General features: G+C 31.3%; 1 protein-coding gene across 1 annotated transcript in view; it reads right to left on the bottom strand.

Annotated features, from left to right (window-relative positions):
- The window catches only part of LOC126693402 (uncharacterized), a 41,422-nt gene that overhangs the window by 2,562 nt on the left and 25,477 nt on the right, over positions 1–13,383 (bottom strand). The gene's annotated exons all lie outside the window — the stretch shown is intronic.

The following is a 13,383-nucleotide window of genomic DNA, read 5'->3' as shown; positions in this document are numbered from 1 at the left end:
CATTAGCTCTTGGATCCTTAGTCAAAATACCCTACAAACAAAGATAATCAATTACTTTTAAAGAACTAAATAATCATTTCTTTTATATCCATCAAAATTATTTGGATCCATGGGCCTGACAGCCAAAAAAAAAAAAAAAAAAGCATATATATATATATCCATCTACAAAAGAAGATGGTATAAACAGAGTTGATGAACAAATAGAAAAGCAATAAAATGTTGATGTCTATTTATCTTATCACTCTGTTGATCGACTAAAGGTTATCACCATGCTCCATTGGCACAGGTGCATAAATCTAGAAATTTCATTGTGTTGTTTTCTTATTATTAAAAAAAAAAAAAGGGGGGCGGGGATTGTTATTTGTGAGATACGTACCTCTTTATTCACAAATGAGCTTTCTTGGAATTTCTTGGTGGTGCCTTTGTCTGACGTAACCAATGGACTATCATTCATGCCACGTGGTACGCACTCAAGGCATGACTCTTGGTCTTGGGGCTTTGAATCCAATTCCCAGTTAATTTTCTGCAGCTTCCCACATGTTTTGAATTTCGGACACCCATACATAGAGATCTTCTCAATGGATGACCATTCAAAAGAATAAGGTTCGGTACAGAAACTCATGAGATTTGGCAGGAAACATAAACTGAAGGAAGTAAGTGTAGGGAACAAGATGATATCCTCTGCCTCTTCTTCTCCATCTCTTTGAACAATGTTTTCGATCATGTCACACGACCATATGTCAATGCTTTGAAGTTCCACAAGTAGTTTTGCAACAGTAGGTGGGAATAAATATCTTAGTTTATGACATTTTAATACATCAATTGATGTTAGGTTTTGAAAGCCTGAATTCCTTGTGGAACATTCTTCCATAAATACCTCAAATTACATAAACAATTTACTCTTAAAGTTTTCAATTCAGCAAGTACTGCGATTCTCTGATGGTCATTGTTGTCCTTCTGTCCTTCAAGATCAAATACCACTTCTAGTCTTTCAAAATCTTCATTTGAATCCCCAAATGAAAGTTCTTTTAAATTAGGTTGCCACAAAATGGTCTTGGATGAAAAGAATTTATGAGAAATGGGTGTTGAGTCAGGAAAGGATCCAGCAGCTTGCTGAATGATTGTCATCTTGTCACTTCCAAAAGTGTCTATCCTTCTAACCCGATGAATCCATAAACTTATTATGTAAGAAGCATCAAATCCAGGCAAACCTTTTAAACATTAAAAAATTGATAAATCACTTTGAAAAGCATAAAACAATGAGCTTTTGAAAGGAAGGATTTATAAAATTAATATTTTAAAGAGCGAGGGAAAGAATTATACCTCCTGATTCAACAATGATGGTTGGACAAGCTCAACGGGACCCACGCCTGTACAAAAGCCAATGAGTCTTGGTAGAGAGCGCAGCTTTATAGACGTTAATTGCGGAAACATGATCTTATCAATTAGTGCCTTCTCATCTTCTCCTTCCTTGTGAAATATTTCTTCCATGTCTTCACAACTTCCTATATTTAACTCTTGGAGTTGAACCAAACCTCTCGCTATGGACAATGAAAAGACATTTTTCAAACATTTGCAATAGAAGAGCATAATTGATCTTAGTTTGCCAAAACAAGCAAGCTGTGAGTGTGTACCACTAAAGGATCTCTGTGGGATTTGGCTATGATATATCTTTTTTAAATTAGGCAATCTCGCTAGTTCCAATGACTCCAAGATAGGAAAGGCAACATGAGGAGTCTGATATGATGTGGCATCAATTAAGTATTCTACATCTTCACTGTGTGAAATGCTTAGAACCTCCAAGCATGGAAAGCCCTCTTCGTCTAACTTGTAGAGAATGTTTTCAAAATCTTTTATTTCACTCAAAAATATAAGTTCAGATTTCTGTAACAGTAGACGAGGTATCCGACTCTCCGCAATATCACTTGCAACAAATCCTACAAGTACCAAACTATTTTTAAATATATACTGAGTTGTGTTCCAGAAAGTAGAATATTTGCCAGAAGTCCAATGCAAAAATGGCATGTCCAATGCATATATTTGAAATTTTATCATTTGATTTTTGAAGTGCAATTCTTTTGGCAATAACTTGATGTTTGGAATATGAAGACGTAAAGCCATCAAAGAATCAGAGAAAGACCTTAGTTCAGCAAGGCTTGCGTTGGCTCCCTCTCTATTGCCTTCCGTTGGTTCCCAATTCATGACAAAGACATTTCTCATGTACAACTCTTCTAGTCTAGATAAACTTGATAGTAGACCAGGTGGAATGTGCTGAAGAGCAGAGCATTCTGACAGATCTAACAACTTTAAATGACTCAGATTTCCTATTTCTCTGGGCAACTCCTTGATTTCAGTACCAAGAAAGCTAAGCATTTCTAGTTTCCCAAGTGCTCCAATTGTTGACACATCTTTTATCTCACAATACTCTAGAAGCAATGTCTGAAGGTTCTGAAGGACCTGTATGGATTGTGGTAGTGATGGAAAAGACATACCTTGCATAGCCAAAACCTTTAATCCCATCATCCCTTTAAATAGATTGGTTGGGAGCATTTGTCTAGTAGCGTCCTTTCCACATGATAGTTGTAGAAGCTCAAGTTTTGGACACTCCAAGCCATCAGGATGATTTTTCAATTCTTGAGATACAATCGAAATCGCAACATAATGTTCATATGTATCTTTCTTTGTCCATTCTTCCCAACAAACATGTCCATTAGCAATTGATATGGCAACACCCCGTACAACATCATGCATTTTCACACATTCTTCTTCATCACTATCCAACAAAAGAGATGATCTTCTAAGATTGTCAACCATTGCATGGACTCTATTTCTTGCTTCTGCCACCTTATCAATCTTTGCAAATAACCTTTGTCCCACTCCAAATCTGACTAAATATTCAATGGGAATATCATAATCTTCTGGAAATAAACAGCATAGCAAAAAGCATGACTTGACTTCATCACTTGCTAGAAAATTGTAACTGAGCTCTATGCTGGAATAGACATTTGAATCCAAACTTGAATTATTTTTTGAGATAGACTTTCTAAGCTGTTGAAGTGCAGCAACCCACTCATTATTTCTCTTGTTTTCTAGAGCTCTTCCAACAGTAACTATAGCAATAGGTATGCCTTTACATTCCTTCGCAACCTTTTCTGCTATTGGACGTAGATTGGGAGTATCTATACAATTACCTGCCATCTCTTTGAAAAAGCTCCATGCTTCTTCTTCAGTTAAGGCTTCAATTCTAACAATCTTATGAGATTTCATTTGATTGCAGACTTCTTCGCTTCTTGATGTTAACAAGATTTTGCAACTATTGAGTTCAACTTTATAAGGAATTCCTACATCCTTTAGATTAACTTCTTCCAAAACATTGTCTAATATTACAAGGACATTCTCAAAGTTAATTTCCCTATGTCGCATCATAGCAATTTGATCTTCAATCTTGCTCAAGTCTTTTTTACGGGACACTACTACCATCACAACTTCATCAAATAAGTTATCATCTTTGGCTCTTTTTGCTACCTCTTTGGCCATTGTTGTCTTTCCAATCCCCTCCATCCCGGATATGGCAATCATGTTGATCTTGTCATCCCTTAAAGCAGTCAAAAGTTCTTTCATGATTGGTATTCTTGATTCAAAAACCTTAAAACCTTCCTTGGAAGAAGTTGCTATTCCCTGTGGTGGAGGAGGAGGATAGGACACTTTATCAAATTGTCCATCTCTTAATAGCCCATCAATTTCCAAAGTCTTCTTCTTAGCTATCCTACTCAAGAAATAACGTGACTTCAGATTGGGACACCATCCATTCAAGCACATCGCATTTGCTTTGACATCTTCTTCAAGGAATCTCTGCAGACCTTCACTGATGTTGTCGACCTTTTCTACCCAACTCTCAACCTCAGATGCAATTACCTCTCCGTTTTGTTTTGCTGCATCAATTTCTAATTGCACCCCAGCTCTCTTGTCACCCAGCTTCTGAAATTGATCTTTGAGATTCTTGATGTGGCTATTGTAGCAACTTAGATAGCAAAAATGTTTTCTGATTGGCGCCACCAAGTGTCCTCCAATGTCAATGATAAGTGAAATAATCTTCATTTCTTGGCTTTATTCTTTTGGATTCTCTGTAAGAAAATACGGAGTTTTAAATTTTGACTTTCATTTATATTTGCGTGATCGATTTTCTATTCTTTTAGAATCAAGAGTTCTAAACATTAGAAAAAAAACATATATTCCAATTGCTTCAGAAGTGCTCAAATGAGGCTCGTGAGTTCTTCCATTTATTCCAATTGCTGGTTAAGAAGCTCCCACAGCTGGAGTTAGAACGATGGGCAATGGTGTCTTGGGCAATATGGAACACAAGGAATAAATTCTACTTTGAAAGAATCCAGCAGCATTCAAAAATCATCCTAGATAGGGCTCTTGGTTTTTTAGAAGAGTATCAAAGACTGTGTGCTTCACAGAATAGAAACTAGCTCTCATCGAGTTGGCTGATTTGTTTTGTTTTTCTGTCTTTGGTGATGTTTTAGTTGTTTTGTTTTGTTGTTAGTGTCCAACCTGCTGGATTTATTTCCTGCTCTATGGGTTGTGTTGTTCCTAGTGGTACTTTTGTAATACGTACTTTTCTTCAATAAAATATTTATCTTTTATCTCAAAAAAAAAAAAAAAAACATATACTACTATATAATCTACTCAATTCCTTGCCTGCTATTAAGGGCTCGTTTGGATCGAGTGAGAATGGAGGAGAGTAAAGTAGAGTTAACACGAAATAAAGAATTGAGTAGATTTATATAATTCCCATAAAATCTCGGGTGATTTCAAATTAAATCCTATTTTTTTAATTTTCAATTAAAATCATATAATTTTTAAATCATTTCAATTAGTGTCTCTCTTTGTTACTAACTTACTATTAATTAAAAAAACAAAAATTTGCACAACTTGTAACTAAACCTATCTAAACACAAAAATTGTCCCATATGAAATTATAATACCCTTGATATATTATAGACAGGGCAAGACTTAGGTACAGTACTAAGGTTTTGTTCCTTAAGTTCCTCTTTTAAGATTCTACTATGTGGATTTTTCTTCATGAGATGAAAGTGTATTTTTTAGTTAAGTAGCCACATGGTTCAATCTTAAGTGAAGAACCTAAGGAACAACACTTAAAATATTGTACTTAAGTTTTGTCCTTATAGATAATAGTTGTGAAATTATATAATAATCTGTCATTTATTTATTGTCACCAAAATATTTAGAATAAAATTATATATTATATAAATTCATATCCAAATTATATCATACTATATACCATATAATAAAAATTATATCCCATACGTTGTGGTTGCTCCAAATGGACAATCTTTTATTAATAAACTAGTTGATATCCCACGCGATGTGCGGTGCATTTTGATAAATTTTCTAAGAAGTTATGTATGACCCATTCATGAATACTATTATTATTAGTCATAGCTAATATTTGAAGTTTTGTAGTAAAACTAAATTCAAACTAAATACATTGGGGGGAAAAATTCCTCCAATTCATGCAACCAATAAATATCGTCAAATCACAATTCATATTATCACCTACAAACTGTTGATTCCTAGGTGTCTTTCTTGTATGATTTATTCTTTATATATAAATTCTATAGTGTTAATTTCCACATTTCTTATGCCACTAAAGTCTATATATCAACACCTACAATTTTTATGTCAATGAAAGTAGTTTTTCATTGATTTCAAAATTGATATGAGAGATAAAATTAAGGCACATTAACATTTTAATTGAAGAAAAGTTTGATTTTCAAAGATCATAATTATAATAGAGTGAAAATTGATAGAATGATATCTTAATCAATTAGCTATAAAAACTGCTAGAATTTTCATGATACAATAATAGAAAAAATAATGCCATAGTGATGCAATAATATCACAATTTAACCTTCAAATTTTAATTGAACAAAAAGCAACCAAAATACCAAAAATACTACAAATCCTTACCAAGTATATGCATTATATGGAAAACCAAAAATCTAAATTGGCACATAATATGAAAAAATCAGCCTAAACATTAGAATGCTATATCAGTAAAAATGTATACATAAAATATAAACAAAATATATAAGACGTACATAATATTTTGGAAATTAACATACCTTTCAGAAAGGGAACCAAAGATATTGTAAGAGAAATTATGGAAGTTTAATTTTTAAGTCCAAAGAAAATGGAGATTTATATTGGGGCAAATGTGAAGACAAATAATCATATTACCAAATTCGTTGAATCTGACTCTTGCAATTTTGCATTGAAGTTAGCTTATGTGGAAAATTGAAAAGTTTTCTTAATTCATATTTTTCCCATGACTTTTTAGATCCATTCGTGTCTATCCAAAGCATTTAAAGTTATAAATGTATACAAATTCTTTGAATTATATTAATACATTGAAATAAATGCATCTGACATAAATACTAAACTTGGATGAGGTGGAAACCTAAATGAAAAAAATGTCATACAATGCACCACTTGATAGAACCTCATGCTCTTCCGTATGAGGTCTCTGCTTTTATACATATAATAATATTGATTTGGTCCAACTAGAATTCTATTGCTAAAGTTTCAAAAACTTTAAACGTTTCTCCAATTAAAATTCTACCAGTTTTTATAAATTTGTCACATTTTGAAAGCTCAGGATTTGGCATATTATTATTATTATTATTATTATTATAGAAGATCTGATATATATTGAAACTTAGGGTTAGTTTTGTTACTTTTGAAAGCTCAGTAATGGAACTCATTACACAATTCAATTTATGAATTTCATTTACTCAAGGAAATATTAGAGAGATTAAGATTTGTTGAATTGTTTACCAACTTACATACTTCCTTCTTAAAAAAAAAAAAAAAAAAAACTTGCATACTTGGGTAAGAATTTTGATAGACAATTTTATTCTTTATGCAAAGGTTTGTAGAATCGTTTACTGACATACATACTTCCTTCTCAAGAAAAAAAAATATTACATATATACTTAGGTAAGAATTTTGATAGACAATTTTATTCTTTATGCAGCTATTTCTTTTCTTCTTTAACTCATATAATACTTTTGTCATTAACCATAATAGCTAGTGTAAATGAGTTTATCAATTAGTGTGTTCACAGAGGAAGAAAGATAAAAAAACAAGGAATGTCTGACAGTGATAATGTTCCCCAAAATCTTTTCTTCAAGCTGTTGTCTTTCTCTTCAAAATACTTTGACAACATTGGTTGGAGTGATGTTTTATTTATTCCATTGCATAAATGCTATGTTTGATTTTTCTTACACCCTAACCTACTAAACTTGTTATAAGTTTCAAACAGTTAGCAATTGATCGTTATCATCCAAATGACTATGTATTTAGAATTTCTATCCATATTAATTTGTGAATAGGAATGTTGGGTGTAACACTTAAGCCTTTATGAGCAATTTTGGTGGCAATTCATGTTGGCGGGTCGTATTAAGGTCCATTTATATACAATCTAAAAGTTCTTATTTGAACCCAATGAAACTCCATCAAAATTTAGAAAAACAAAATCTAAGGTTATGTTTGGTAACAATTTTTGTTTTCTACTTTCAAAAACTTGCTTTTGGGAATATAATGAAAAAACAATTTTCTTGTATTTTTGAAATCAAAATCATGTTGGGTTAGTTGAAATTAAAAAGATAGTTCTTTGAAAAAAATAGAAAATACTAAAATATGTTGTTACTAGGATTTGAATTTTAATGCTAACTCATTGAATGAGGCAGATTTATTAAATTAAATGCGTGTTTTTATTGACTTTTAAAAATTAGAAACTGAAAACAGCATTTTGCATGTTTTCAGTTTCCTTCACAAATTGAGTTTTGAGAATAGATTTTGTTTTTTGTCTATTTTGGGTTGCCAAACAAGTTTTTTAGTCTAAAAATAGAAAATTGTTTTTAGAAACAGAAAATAAAGGAAAAAAAAAGTTCCCAAACATATCCTAATATATATATATTTTTTTTAAAGGCAGGGACTTTAGGATTTTAATGAATAATTACTAATATAACCATTTAAATTCTTTTAACTCAACTCTCTCTCTCTCTCTCTCTCTCTCTCTCTCTCTCTCTCTCTCTCTCTCTATATATATATATATATATATATATAATTTAAGTTTATGGACAAATTTACTAGGTTAAACGCATTTGTATCAAAATGGATTAACCTTGTCTTGATACGAATAATGAACTAGATCATTTTGGGATGATTATGGGTTAAGGAGGTCAACACAAAATTGACCTATTTATTAGCTGTGTAAACTAATTGAACTTGCTTTGACATGAACTCATTTATATTGAACACTAATTTGTAAATAATTGTTTTATGTTCATGGATCATGTTATCCATTTCCATCCATACCCACAAGAGATCAAATAATAAAATTGTTTTAATCTTGCACTTACATTGTTTTCACCTTTTTTTGGGGCCAAAATGAAATGAGACACCGTATGGTCAAGGTTAGTTGCACTTTTTGTATTATTGATCTATGAGATTTAAGAATTGTCCAAATTAATGCCTTTATCTTAGTTCTATTAACTGCAACTAATAAAAAATTATCACACGGTATGTACAGGACTACTTCACTATAAATTTTATTTTAAAATAACACTTGTATAACATATGACCATTTTCAATAGCTAACGAAATATACAAGATTGATAGCATAGAGTCTCAGACCCTAACCCCAAGGGACTTTTTGAATTTTGCCTTTCGTTTTATATAGCTTATTATATTTATATATTTTCACTATTTTTTTTAATTTTATTTTAGAAACAAATACACGCACAAGGGAGAATGTATGAGGTTCTAACACAAAAGCATGCTATAAACTCTACTCAAAAGTCATGATAACTTTTAAGGAATGAGTAATTGTCCTAAATTGCTAAAGAGAGTGTATTTTCTTCATTTTTATAAACTATGTTCTTTTTGTTTTAAAAAAAAAGAAAGCAATATTCTATATTCTGTTTTGTGAATTCTCATATGAGATGTAGAACTACAAGTTGACAACCAATAACTAAACAACAAAATAAAATAAATAGAAAAGTAACAGAATTGTGAAACAAAGTGCAAATCAAAGAAGCATTGCCATAGAAAAATTTAGGAGTAACCAGGCGTGGAAAGATATTCAAAAAACACCAAAAGGATGGAAATGTTTCTGTTACTTACCTTTGCTTCCTATACAAAGCAAAGAAGTGTACCACAGAAAATCGCAGGTTGCAGCAGAGAGACTTGCAGAGCACTTTGATCGATGATCGATTTTAAGTGTAATTAAGGAAGAATTGAAAGGATGATGGAGAACGAGCAAGTGGATGTTTTTTTATAAGAGTGTAAATGCCTTAAGAAAGAAAATGAAAAAGTAAAGGTATCCAATTCTTGCTTGGCCATGTTGACAATGAATCAATGGTGATTTATTTATAAATAAGCATCCGCACCTTTCCTTAAACATCAATCTCAAGGGAAAGCAAGCCCAGATTCACTTTTGTTATGGTTATGTATTGTATGTATTGGCAAACCGTGTTCAAAACATTGTCGAATTGTACTTCTTGATGATTCAATTTGAAGTTTAGTTTGAAGATCAATATGAAGACTATAGAATTGCATCAAAAATTGTTAAAGAAAGTTGTTGTAACTGCTAGCTCAATTTTAGGCTTAAAAATTAGAACGTATTTTTCTCTCTCTCACTTCGGCGTCTTTGTAGTCTGTACTGGTCACCGATAGCATCCTTGATAAGAAAACAATTTCAAATAGATTAGGAAGTCGAAGATAAATATTGCACATACAAAATCAAATTGAAAAACAAATTAAAAACACAAAGAACATGTTTGCAATCCCAGGATAACACAAAAGCACACAGCCTTGTTCCAGAGGACCACAAGCTAACTACCAAGAAAATAATGGTAACAAGAATTGAAATTGAAATTAAATAGTCAAATCAATGAGCATCAACGGAGAATTCAACCTTTGTTCTTAACCAGTCAAAATATAATAAAAAGCTTTGAGGCAATTGCCAATGTCCCAAGCAAAATCGAAGGCAAATACTACTAAGAATAATAAATTTTAAATTAACGAAACCCAAAATGCAACACACTTAAAACAAATCCAAGTTCGTACTTAATAAATTCTAATTCCAAGTCAATCAGTCAAGATTCACTAAAGGCGATCAATCAACACCATAGCTTGACCTATTGAGATTTGTCAAAATCTTATTCAATCTCAATCAACCGTCATTTATCTAAAGTTTCGTGCCTCCAAAGCCAAGCTATATATGAAAACCTAGAAAACATGATTAGAGTCTTTTTTGGAGATCCGTGCATTGTGCATCTTGGGTTTTTTTTTTTTGGGAGCAAATGTGCATCTTGGGTTAGGTTATCCCAAGCTCCCTCAAAGCATTATCTAGAGATCAAGTTTGAAGAACACTGAAGATCTGGTGATTGATTGACGTTGTCGCATTTAGATACTTTCAACCAATTGGAAGAAAGCTTCAAGTGGGTACTTGAAGTCATGAGCAAGAAGTTCATGTGCAACGAAATTCTTATAAAGAAGAGTTTATAGATTGGGAGATTCATTGGCTAATGTCAGTAAGTACTATAGGTGGTATCAGATTAGAATATGATCAATCTATTTTGTAAAAATTCAATTTTATATACTGAATTTGTTTTACGCAATATTGTGTTTGTTTACATTAACTAATGCAATAAGCATGATTGGACTAATTAAGTCACTTGGCTTAATAATTGGTTAATTTGCGCTGCCAAGGCACGGTCGGCTAAATGGTAGAGCAAAAGATGCGGTCACCTAAAGTCTCAAGTTAAAAAAAGGCCCCAAAATTTTAACCAAAATGATTATTTATAATCAATAAATAAAATAATATTTTTTTACTGGATGAAAAAAAAATAAAAAAGAGAGAAAAATGAAACATCCACAATATTTTTCACAACACTTTTACAACTAATGCTAAGTTAATCAATAAATAAAATAATATTTTTTTACTGGATGAAAAAAAAAATAAAAAAGAGAGAAAAATGAAACGTCCACAATATTTTTTACAACACTTTTACAATTAATGCTAAGTAGCAAGTTGTTATAGCCTGTTATTGATAGCAAAAATATAATTCTAGTGATATTTTTAAATAAAAAACAAAAAGCAACTTAAAATCTAGGATTTGTTGTAAAAAATATTGTGAATGTTGCACTTCTAAAAAAAATAAGAATAATAATAAAAGTTGAGTTAGCAAACTTTTACTAGTTTTTATCTAAGTCTACCATTAACACCACTCTTTTACTTACCACTATTAATCTGCCACATCAACAAGTATGAAAAATTTTGATAAATTTTTTGTCTATAAAATTTAAAAAAAAAAAAAAAAGAAGAGAAGAAAAAATTATACGTAATTCATATTAATTAGTAGTAATTTTACATCTAAAACAAGATAATCAATTTTCACCTTAATCTCCTAAATGCATCAAGCTACTCCTGTGCCAAGGTATAAATTGCCTAACAAAGATATAATGAACCCAAAGCAAAATAACATTTCAATCTTATCAATTTCATCATAGAACTAATAGCGTGAAATATTCAAATTATACTACACATTCTGAAGGTTTATAGTATTTTAAGTTTTATGTCTTTTTTTCTGGGATGTAAAACCTCAATTTTCCCAATTATTTTCATGTAAATTTTTTTAATAATAAATATTGTAGTTGTACTGTACTACTACTGTGTAGGGAAATGACGTGATGGACCATTGAGAATTCCTTTCATTTCATCACCGTCCAAATAGCTTACTTTACTAATACAATACTATTCGAAAGGGCTCAGGGAACTATTGTATGAGCACGGCAACACCCGAACTCTAATGCAATCTCGAGCATGAGCCACCCATTTTACTTCCTTTTCTGCATAGTTTTTATTGGTTTCTTTTCTAATGCCTCATCTTATTTATTTATTTCCGTTATATTCATTAGAAAAGAAAAATTCTTGTATATTTTGCTTTTGGGATTTTTAAACTTATATTCATTAAAAATATAAATTTATATTTATATTTGTCATTGCGTTATTAAAAAAAATTGCTAACTTTGATTATTTTCTTGGTTTGCGAATACCAAGTATTTCAATCAACTATCACAGTTAAACATGTTTTATTGGAGCATCCTGGAGATCGATCAAGCGGCGTCTCTGTAGGTGTATATTTTCCTTTCCAAATTATTTCAATTTCACAATGTGTCTTTAGCAAATTAGTATGAATTTAAAATTTAGAAATTCCTTTCTTAATTTGGCTATAATAGCAAGATGAAAATGTGATCAAATATTTGTTTGATAAAGGTCTAGCGTATTAAAAATGAATGAATTCAGTCATAACTAATCATTCAATGCTAGTTCTCTATACTGTGATAATTTTATGAGACTGAAAATTATGTTTGAAAGTTCAATTATTCTTTGAATCTATATATCATTTTTATGGGTGCCTTTTATTGTGGATGGATTGCTATATTCTTAGCTTAGTTTTAACTTTTAGTACCTGTCTAAGGAATATGGATTTAATTACTTTTTGGGGTTCTAATTTTTTTCCTCGATTTATTATGGGTGGTTTTTTTTTAATGATTTTGTGGCTTTCAGTGGCACTGAAGGAAACACCATTCGTTGTTTTTAAATTTCAGACTTCAGAACATTTGAGCAATCAATTGGATTTCTCATAGAGGATGTTGTTGGCCTAAGTAGCAGTATGTAGCCAAAGCTCAGTCTTTGACAAAATTAGACTAATCTTGGTGGGGCTCTTTCAGTTACCACTTATTAGACACTTATACTGTTATACAATGTTTCGTTTCTTTTCGTCCAATTTTATTTTTCTATAACTCGTATAAGTGCATAATGAGTATTCCCTACCAAAGTCTTGAATAGAAAGTATTGTTTCCAATCTCTCATTTCTTTGCCATGTAGCTTGATAAAATGTCCATATTGTATGTTGCAAATAAGCTTATACATTGGCTGGTGGTTTTCCTCACAACTATGCACTTAATTCAATATCCATGTGCACAAAATCCTATGGCCTTATAGCCTGGTATTGTAGGAAGATTATTGTGGACCAAACCCATTGTATTTTTTTCCCCTATGCTAAAATATCTCCTTTAGGATTCATTTTGACCTTCTGCATAAATTTTTCTTGTTCAACTTTTCTTAAGCTTCCCCTGAAGTATGAGCTTGAAAAGCATAATTTTAGGATGTATAGGAATTAGAATTGTAGAAAATATCATCCATGGTTTTTGCGTTGCTTGGATTGCAATTTGATAATGTATGTGATAGTATGTATAATGAATCTTTAAGGGTTGTTTTTG

Source organism: Quercus robur, chromosome 7 (assembly GCF_932294415.1).
Source record: "Quercus robur chromosome 7, dhQueRobu3.1, whole genome shotgun sequence".
Taxonomy (NCBI): Eukaryota; Viridiplantae; Streptophyta; class Magnoliopsida; order Fagales; family Fagaceae; genus Quercus; species Quercus robur.
This window is presented reverse-complemented; position numbering and strand designations above follow the sequence as displayed.